At 37.0% G+C, this 10,594-nt stretch overlaps 1 non-coding gene across 1 annotated transcript; it reads left to right on the forward strand.

Moving 5' to 3' along the window:
- Positions 1 to 7,318: 7,318 nt before the first annotated feature.
- LOC141687613 (small nucleolar RNA R71) lies at positions 7,319 to 7,425 on the forward strand. Its single transcript, XR_012561104.1, has one exon. It is a non-coding gene; the product is annotated as a small nucleolar RNA R71 (small nucleolar RNA).
- The last annotated feature ends 3,169 nt before the right edge of the window (positions 7,426 to 10,594 follow it).

Genomic DNA, 10,594 nt, shown 5'->3' on the forward strand with positions numbered 1-10,594 from the left:
TACCTTCACTTCTCTTATACACGCACGATTTGCTTGGACTTTGATCAAATCCATATGACTGGACTGCCTAATCAAAATGAATATTCCAGTCTCTAGAAGCTTGTTTAAGTCCATAAATAGACCTCTTAAGCTTACATACCAGATACTCTTGGCCTTCCTTAATGAATCATTTTGGTTGCTGCATATAGATGGTTTCTTCAAGACTTCCATTAAGAAAAGCTGTCTTGACATCCATTTGCCAAATCTCATAATCGAGATGAGCTGCTATAGATAAAAGAATACGGATTGACTTAAGTATGACTACCGGTGAAAAGGTTTCCTCATAATCGATACCTTCTTTCTGAGTATACCCTTTCGTAACAAGTCTTGCTTTCCAGGCTTTCACCTTTTTATCTAATCCCCTCTTTTTCTTGTAGATCCACTTACATCCAATAGGTTTTATACCTTTGGGTGGTTCCACGAGCTCCCAGACCTGATTAGAATACATTGATTCTATCTCAGATTTCATCGCCTTTTGCCAAAGATCTGCATCTTTGTCTTGTGCTGCCTCTTCGTATGTACGGGGATCATCATCATGTTCACCAGAGACCAAGTCTGAAGACTCACCCAAAAACATGAATCTATCAGGCTGTTGAACAACCCTCCCACTATGACGAGGCACTGGTGCGGTATTAGTGACAGGTTGTACATTATGTTGTGGTTGTTCTACTTGTACTACAGCTTTATGGGTATTATTTGTCCCTCCCACTAGTTCCTCTAAAACGACACTACTCATGGGTTTGTGATTCAATATATATTCCTCCTCTAAGAATCTTGCATTGATACTAACAATGACATCCCGATTCTTCGAACTATAAAATAAATATCCTTTCGTTCCCATGGGGTAGCCTACAAACAACCTTACTTCTGTACGAGATTCTAACTTAGTCGCGTTCTTGTTCAGCACATGTGCTGGACAACCCCATATTCGAATATGTCTTAGACTCGGTTTATCCCCGGTCCACAATTCTAAGGGGATTTTAGGAACCGACTTAGAAGGTACTAAGTTCAGAAGATAAGCTGCTGTCTCTAAGGCATGTCCCCAAAACGACTTGGGTAAATCCGAATAACTCATCATCGATCTAACACTCTCTAAAAGAGTCCGGTTCCTTCTCTCTGCTACACCGTTTTGCTGGGGTGTGCCTGGTGCAGTTAACTGGGATTCTATCCCATTTTCTGATAAAGATTCCCTAAATTCTCCAAGCAAGTATTCGCCACCACGATCTGATCGTAGTGACTTGATACTTTTATTAAGTCGCTTCTCCGTTTTAGCTTTGTACTCTTTGAACTTATCAAAGCACTCAGACTTACGGTGCAACAAATAAACGTACCCATATCTAGAATAATCATCAATGAAAGTGACGAAATATTCATAAACACCTCTTGCTTGGATATTCATGGGTCCACATAAATCAGAGTGAACCAATTCTAACAGTTGTTTGGCTCTATTCCCTTTTGCCTTGAAAGGCCTATTAGTCATTTTACCTACCAAGCAGGATTCACAAACTGGAAATGGCTCCACTGCCAATGAGCTTAAAGGCCCGTCTACTACCAGTCTTTGAATCCTCCTCAAGTTAATATGACATAATCTCAAGTGCCAAAGATATGTTTGGTTCAAACTAGAAGGTTCCTTTCTTTTAGTAGAGTTAGAAGATGTGTTGTTCAATTCCCTAAATTGCAGTTGCAGTGCAGGTTGACTAGGATTAATTATATAAAAATTTTCTTGCAATGTACCAGAACATATAATTCGTTTATTCATCATAATAGAAACATTACGATCCAAACAAACATTATAACCATCCAAAGCAAGTTTAGAAACCGAAATTAAATTCCTTCTAAAAGAAGGTACATAAAGATAATTGTTCAAAACCAAAATCCTATCAGAACCAAAAGATAAATGAATAACTCCTACTGCAACTACTGCTACTTTCGTAGCATCTCCCATGAACACGTATATCTCACCATCTCTAAGCATTCTGGATAGTTGGAACCCCTGCATAGAATTACAAACATGATCAGTGGCTCCCGTATATACACACCAAGTGCTCGTAGATATAGCCGCTATAAATGTTTCTGTAACTAGAGAAAGAGACATACCAGTATTGTTTGTCTTCTTAGGAAGAGGACAATCCTGTTTCCAGTGACCTGACTGTTTGCATCTGAAGCACTTTCTCTTAGGCTTTTTCACACCACCATGAACTCCCACTACCTTCACAGCTTTCTGTGTCTGAGCCTTTTTCTTCTTCTTAATACCTTTCGGCTTAGAGGAAGAACCTTTCTCAGCCACATTCACTTGAACACTCTGCCGAAATAATCCTTCAGCTGCCTGAAGTTCTGTCAGCAGTTCCGCGAGACTATACTGCCTCTTGTTCATGTTGTAATTCAAGCGGAACTGCTCAAAACTCTTCGACAAGCTCAAAAGGATAATGTCAATCTGGGTTTCCCCGTCAAGTTCAGCACCAAGGATCTCTATCTCATTCAGATGCGACATCATCTTGAGAACATGATCCCTTACAGGTGTGCCTTCAGCCATCTGAGTGTCCATTAAAGCTTTCATGGCTACTTTTCTAGCAGCCCTATTCTGATCTCCAAAAAGTTCCTTGAGATTAAAGAGCATATCTGAAGCAGTGGCCATAGACTGATGCTGATGCTGCAAAATACCTGACATTGCTGCCAGAATGTAACATCGCGACATCTCATCAGCCTTAATCCACCGTTTATAATACTCTTTCTCATCTTCAGGAGCATCAACAGCAGGCTGTTCAGGCTTGGGTTCATAAGTGCAAAACTTGTACTCCTCAGCAGTCAACACAATGTCCAAATTTCGTTTCCATTCAATATAGTTAGGTCCGGTAAGTTTGTTATCCTTAAGTATGGTGAATAGTGGATTAAAGCCCATTTTATCCTGAGAATCATGCATAAAAACATCACATAAATAAGGGTGCATTAATTATTAAGATCTATTGATTCCTCTAACAATTTTTAAAATTTAATGCACTAACATATAAACACCATAAGCTTCTGGTACGCCAAGATGCGTGACATGTATACCACCTAATTTTGTTTAAATGTTACTTCGGTCCTATTACTAAACAATATGCCACGTTGGGGTGGACTATATTATTTTTCATAGCTAAGTGTATACCATCATCAAATCTTAAATTATTCGAAATCTATGGAACTTGGTACGCCACGATGGGTGGCGTGTATACCTTCCAATATTCGTAATTTTGCCTTGAATAGAATACTTCAATTCAATATTCATCAATGGTTTGATTTCTAGGTAGTGGAGGAGTCACATCGGTCTCGCTTAAAACCCACAGCCTTACAAGTTCGATGAACCCGTTTTTGACAAAATCGCCCCAAATCAGAAATAAAGAAAATCAGTATTTATTCCTTTTAAAATTTATTAATTTAAGAAGTTTGTTCTAGTAATTTCTATAACATTCTAGACACCATAAATTACATGCCACGATGGGTGACGTATATATAATTTATATTCGTCTTTATGTTATGTTAAATTACCTACAACCAATAATGGAGACCATGGGATTTAATTTCATATTAATTCCCTCTCCCACTTAGAATTTTTTTTATTAAAATTGAGGAATTTTAAAATTAAATGGGGCCCTATGTTGTTATAATTATGTCTAAACATGCATTCAAAATACACATATAATTTTAGCAACATATAACATTTAATTAAAGCAATAAATAAAATTTATGTCCATGTCGTCCTAATTAAGTTAAACATGCAATTTTAAAAGAATTACACACATAATTAACGACACACATAATCAATAAATTAAAGCAATAATTAAAATTTAATGGAAAAAATTAAAATAAATTTTCCACTACTCAGCCCCAGCTGCTCAGCCCCAGTAGCCCCAGCAGCCCCAGCAGTCCCAGCAGCCCCAGCACCCCAGCACCCCAGCAGCCCCAGCAGCACCAGCAGCCCCAGCAGCCCCAGCACCCCAGCAGCCCCAGCAGCCCCTGCAGCACCAGCAACCCCAGCAGCCCCATGTAATCGCACAGCGGAACAAAAAAACTACCGGAATTGATTTCTGATCGCACATAACTTTTACAAAATACCCGGAACAATTACAAAAAAAAATAGATCTAATACAAAACTAATTTTGTAAAATCTATTCTAACACGATCAACCCTCGTGTAAATTACAACCACGATTAAACCACGTGGAAACCAAAACAAAAATTAACCACGATTAAACCACGTGGGATCCAAACACATAATTAAAATATACATGGTCATAATAGTGGATTAACAAACTGCATCAAAACCAATACAAGCAAAACACTATATACACGCATATATAATTACGACATGGACATTATATCATAAAACGTAGAACCCATTACCAGGCTCTTGATACCAATTGTTGGGAACCACGGACTTAGGGTGTTACTACGTTTTACGATAAAGATTACGAAAAGAGGATTACCTTGTTAATGGTTGATTCCACGCTCTTCTATTGTATTCCCAAATTCCCTTGAGCGAAGTGTGGCCTCCGTCTTCTCAAGTTATCCTCTCTTCTTGCTCCTTGGTGGCTACAATATGTTTTCACACAATTCCAAGTAAGAAGAGAATAAGAATATATATAGGCTACAATAGGGACCATGGATAATTAGGTTGGGCCTTCTAATTACATCTTGAGCCTAGCCCAATGTAATTAAATATTAATTCAATCCACTAAAGAATTAATATTTCCACTACCTTTCCTAATACCGTAATTTAATTAATTCGGTTCCAATATTATTTGCTTATTAAATTTCCCATGTTTAAAATATCATATGTTCATTAATTAAATAAATTACTGATAATTTATTTAATTAATATCTTTTATCCTTGATCATCCACTCAACCTTTATTTAATTATGCCAGAATAAATTCCACCTGCAGGGTTTCACATAATTAAATCTTTTTGAGCTTTCAAGGGGACATCATTACCCCGAATATTATCAGGACATGGATTCCTTCAATAAATAATATCCACCATGTATATAATTCCATCACCCAAAATATAATGATATAATTCAAAAGAATTATTTCATATATAAATCAAAGCATGTAAATAATATACACATGTCAATTACTATTTCCGGATTAAGAACCTAAGCATTAATAATAACATAGAATCTTAGTTCTCCTTCTTAATCAGTATTAAGGGAACAATTCTAAATTTGATCCTGTTCAATATACACAAAGTATACTAGCATTATTTATTAGTCAATATAAACTAATCTAAATAATACTACAGTCATACCAGTGGATTGTCCAACACCACCTGTGCTATGAACCTTATTATATTATATAACCGTATTTAACAATCTAATATTCTGTATCCCATTTGATACTAGATTGTTCACAATATATAATATTAGACAATATATAAACATTCAAATGATTCTCAATTAAACTGGCCAGAAATAAATGTATATACTTCAAATAAATATTTTCAGTATACACTAACACTTAGGAGATTTGTTCTGCTCCTCCATTCCAAGAGATTCAAAAGGCATGTTCATCTTCCTCTTCTAGGGAGAAGCATTCAGATATTGTAACTGCTCATCACCTTCATCATCTTCGCTATCAGAATTCCCCAACAAGGCCTTTTATAAGGCATCAGACCTTAGCAATTGATCAAGTTTTGAAGTAACCATGGAATCAACCAACTCCACCTTTAAGCACTCCTCATTTTCCATAGGGAACTTCATAGCATTGAATACATTAAAAGTGACATCCTGATCCAGCACTCGCATGGTGAGCTCACCCTTCTGCACATCTATCAAGGTTCGGTCAGTAGCCAAGAAAGGTCTTTCCAAGATTATGGGAATCTTCTTATCCTCCTCGAAATCAAGAATTACAAAATCAGTAGGAAAGTTGAGTTTATTCACCTTGACCAAAACATCCTCAATAATGCCTCGCGTGTATGTAATAGAATGATCGGCCAACTGCAAAGTCATATAAGTAGGTTTAGGATCAGGTAAGTCCAACTTCTTGAAGATTAAAAAAGGCATCAGATTCATTCTAGCTCCCAAGTCACATAAGCATTTGACAAATGACACGTTTCCAATGGTGTAAGGAATAGTGAAGCTTCCAGGATCTTTAACCTTCGGAGGCAACTTCTGTTGTAGCACAGCACTGCATTCCTCCGTGAGAGCAACTGTCTCTAAGTCATCAAGCTTCACCTTCCGCGAGAGAATACCTTTCATAAACTTCGCATAACTAGGCATATGCTCAAGAGTTTCAGCGAAAGGTATGTTGATGTAAAGTTTTTTGAACACCTACAAAAACTTCTCAAACTGCTTATCCAGCTTTTTCCTCTGCAACCTCTTAGGAAAGGGAGGTGGAGGATAGTTCTGTTTCTCCCCCGTATTACCCTCAGGAGGAGTGTGTCCAATAGTAGTCTTTCTTGGTTCCACTTTTGCTTCCTTTTGCTCTTCTTCTTCAGCTACAGCTTCTTCATCCAAAACTTACGAGTGTTCAGGATTTGCAACCTTCCCAGACCTCAATGTAATTGCCTTTACCTGCTCCTTTGCTTCCCTCTTTCCTGGTACTTCAGTGTCACTAGGAAGTGTACCAGGTTGACAATTTAACAAGGCGTTGGCAATTTGCCCAATTTGATTTTTCAAGGTCTTGATAGAAACCGCTTGACTCTTGCACATGAGCCTCAACTCCTCCAATTCATATTTTTCATTCGACTGTGGCAACTGGAGTTGTTGCCTTGGTGAAAATTGCGTTTGTTGAAAACCAGGGGGTTGTACTACTTTGCTGGATACCGCTGGTAAGGCTGCTGAACCGCATTCTGAGTGTTGCTCCAGCTAAAGTTAAGATGATTGTGGTTGTTAGGATGATAGGTGGCCGGTACAGCTTGCTGCAACCTCTGAAATTTGCTCACAAACTGAGCTGATTTACTAGAAATGGCACACTGATCAGTCTCATGGGCACCAACACAAAGCTCACAAACACTAGTGATCTGATTAACTCCATAATTTGACAGAGAATCCACATTCATCGTTAATGCCTTAAGTTGAGCAGCTATAGAATTAGCTACATCCAACTCTAGAATTCCTGCTACCTTCCCTAAGATAGTCGATGAGTAGGATTCTGGTATTCATTAGCAGCCATCAGTTCAATCAATTTATAAGCTTCATCATAGCTTTTAGCCCACAAGGCTCCTCCTGATGCTGCATCAAGCATGGGTCTAGAAGTAGCACCCAAACTATTATAAAAAAAGTTATTAATCATCTAGTCAGGCATCCCATGATGAGGACACTTCCTAAGCATCTCCTTATATCAATCCCAATCCTCACATAAAGATTCTCCATATTGTTGAGCAAATTGAGTAAGTGTGTTTCTGATTGCAGCAATTTTCACCATAAGAAAGAATTTAGTTAAGAACTTTTGAGCAAGATCATCCCATTTGGTGAGAGACCCTGGTGGTAAAGAGTGTAACCAGCACTTAGCTTTATCCCGCAGAGGGAATGGGAAAAGCCTCAACTTAATAACATCTTTAGAAACTCCATTGAACTTGAAAGTGTCGCAGATCTCGATGAAATCTCTGATGTGCATATTGGGGTCTTCTGTCGGAGAACCCCCAAACTGAACTAAGTTCTATATCATCTGAATCATGCTCGACTTGATCTCAAAGGTATTAGCCGAGATGGTTGGTCGAATAATGTTAGACTGAATATCATCGATCTTCGGTTGAGAGTAGTCCATCAAAGCCTTTGGATTTGCTTCTGGTTCTCCCATTACAACAAGAGCTTCTTCTTCCTTCTCAACTAAGATTTCTTCTTCAACTTTCTCCTCGACTACAACTTCTTTCTCAGCTTCATCCAGTGTCCTCTTACGAGACCGAGAACGCGTATGCATACACGCTCGCTAGAGTACCTGAAACACGACAAGGAATTAAGTAAGTAACAATGTCCAAGTCACTGAACTTTAACGACCAATGATGACAAACACATAAACTAAAATTAACACCAATATCCCTGGCAGCGGCGCCAAAAACTTGTTAGGGCTAAAATACGCGCTAATATTCACGCAAGTATACGCGATCACAAGTAATATAGAATAAATTCTAGTTCATTCTTACAGGGATAGATTTAGGTTAATTTCAATCAATGTATCTATGCAACGCTAGTATGGTTATTATCCAATGCTAAGACGAGTAACAATTTGTGGTTGTTTATACTAATATTAACTAAGAGATTATACTAAAAAACATAAACTAAGAGATTAAAGAGAATTGATTAATATATGACACAAACATGGGATTCTAACTTCATTAAATACTTCATTAAATAGCCTTTTCGTTCTTAACCTTAGCATGTAATGGTGATGACACTAATCAGATAACACGAAACTGATAAACGTCAACTTTTATTGTACGAATATCATATGACCAGACATCCACAAAAGAGATAAAAGCTGAATAGACACCAATTATATTGAGAACCTATATGTCTATAGAATTTGACAACATAACGGTTTAATGCACAAGTTATCCCTCGTGATTACATAGGGCAAGTAAGATGATTAAAATTACCTACAAATCATGCATAACAATAACACATGAACCTATGCTAGCATGACAAGTTCTAAACCCTTAAATTCACTTTCGCTTCCTTAAAGATTAACACACTATCTTATAAGTTCGCGACGCTCATAAGACGAATAAGCACAACCACACACTAAGGCATCGATAACGATTAGCCCATGATCGGAATCATCATCAACGTGGGTTTCAATGAAAGCATGGTATAATAAACGTAGTCTTTATACTTAATAAAACCAAGTACGAAATAAGAGTATAGGTTCACGAATAAGAAAACTAGCATCCAAGTTACAACATAAAACAAATAATCACAAGAATAAACTAGATCTTCTTCGCTTGGTTATATTGTGCTCTCCGGTCTTCTTACGCCCTCTCCTTAAGCTCTGGTACATCTTGTTATAAAATCGAGCATAAGTTATGTATATATAGCAGCCCATGCAGATTAGAAGTCATCTGGATCAAAATTCTATGAGAAACAGGATTTTCTGAATTTGACCTGGCGCGGCCGCGCGCTTGACCAGCGCAGGAGTGCTGCATTTTTGGACTCCTGGCGCGACCGCGCGCTATCACAGCGCGGGCGCGCCGACTCTCTGGAATAAATTCTGAATTCTTCTTTTCTTGTTGATTCGAGCTGATCTTTTCAAGAGCTTTTATTTTAGACACCATCCTAAAACCAAATTAGCACTAAAACTATGCTAATTCACCGAGTTACCTGGTAAATGCCTGAAATGCAAAAACACTACCAAAACACGTTAAAAACGCCAACAACTTGAGTGCAAAACATCAATCCAAAGCTTTATGAGCGTTAGAAAGTGTCATAAATGCCACTCAACAGTATACAAAAAGGGTTATAGTCATCAATATATTAAGTACATTATACGGCTTATCTACTACCCTTCAGAGAGCTATTGAGAAAACACTAAGGAGTACTTGGTTGTGGAAGACAATAATCAAGAACATAATATAGATTCAGATACCGCCACAATTATCGCCTTATGGATTCAGGTACGCTTTCGCCTTCGGTTTAATCTCGATAATTTGATATGATGATTACGGTCCTTGTCTCTATTTTAGAGAATTATATGTTTATAGAATTATTAGATCCTATCAATTGATAGCAGAGCCTCTTCATATTTAATTATTGGGAATTGATTTATTCGATTATCTGTTTCGAAGAAGAATCAGCATGGATACATATGACATGATTCGTATATGAGTTACTTCTGTTGCTTGAATTGTACTTGTTTTCTTTATTTCTATCAATTCATGTTTATATCCATTCTGTTGTTTGGTGACTTTTTCGAATACATGTGATGACTTAAATAAAAATTGGGTATTGTTGTGTGCGCATCGTGGCTCGTGCATGAACTGATGGTGCTTGGATATGGTGATCACATGTTTACTTCCTTTAGTATCCTGGGTTTTTTTTTTAATAAAATTAGTTATCAATTATTTGGTAGCCTCTAAATTGATATGCTTAACCTGTTTTGGTACAAGTCAAGAAATATGGCCACATATAATAAAGTGTTTATTCTATTTGATTTTATATCATATCACGTGGCTGATTTTCATTATAATGGTATTAGTATTCTTTAGTGGATTCAAGTGGGGCAATTTAGATGTACTGTCGGATGTCGCGCTTACATAATTTGGTTAGTAAGTTGCATATAAAGAATATATTATATTTATGAGTCATATTTATTATTGGAAATTTAGTTATAACTTATTAATTTAAGTGGTCAAATATTTTAAGTTAACTAATTAAAGCAATATGTCGCCAAAATGACCTCTTTTGTGTAGATTAATTAATTTAAGAATATTATGACGATAGAATATTTAATTTTATGCAAATTTTATCGGCCCAAAGGAAGGTAATATTTGGCCAAAATTAAAATATTCTTGTGATAATAAGTGTATAGCAATATTAAGGTTTTCATGTGAATAATAAGTCGGTCCAAAGATAGGCCTATTATT

Source organism: Apium graveolens, chromosome 9 (genome assembly GCF_009905375.1).
Source record: "Apium graveolens cultivar Ventura chromosome 9, ASM990537v1, whole genome shotgun sequence".
Taxonomy (NCBI): Eukaryota; Viridiplantae; Streptophyta; class Magnoliopsida; order Apiales; family Apiaceae; genus Apium; species Apium graveolens.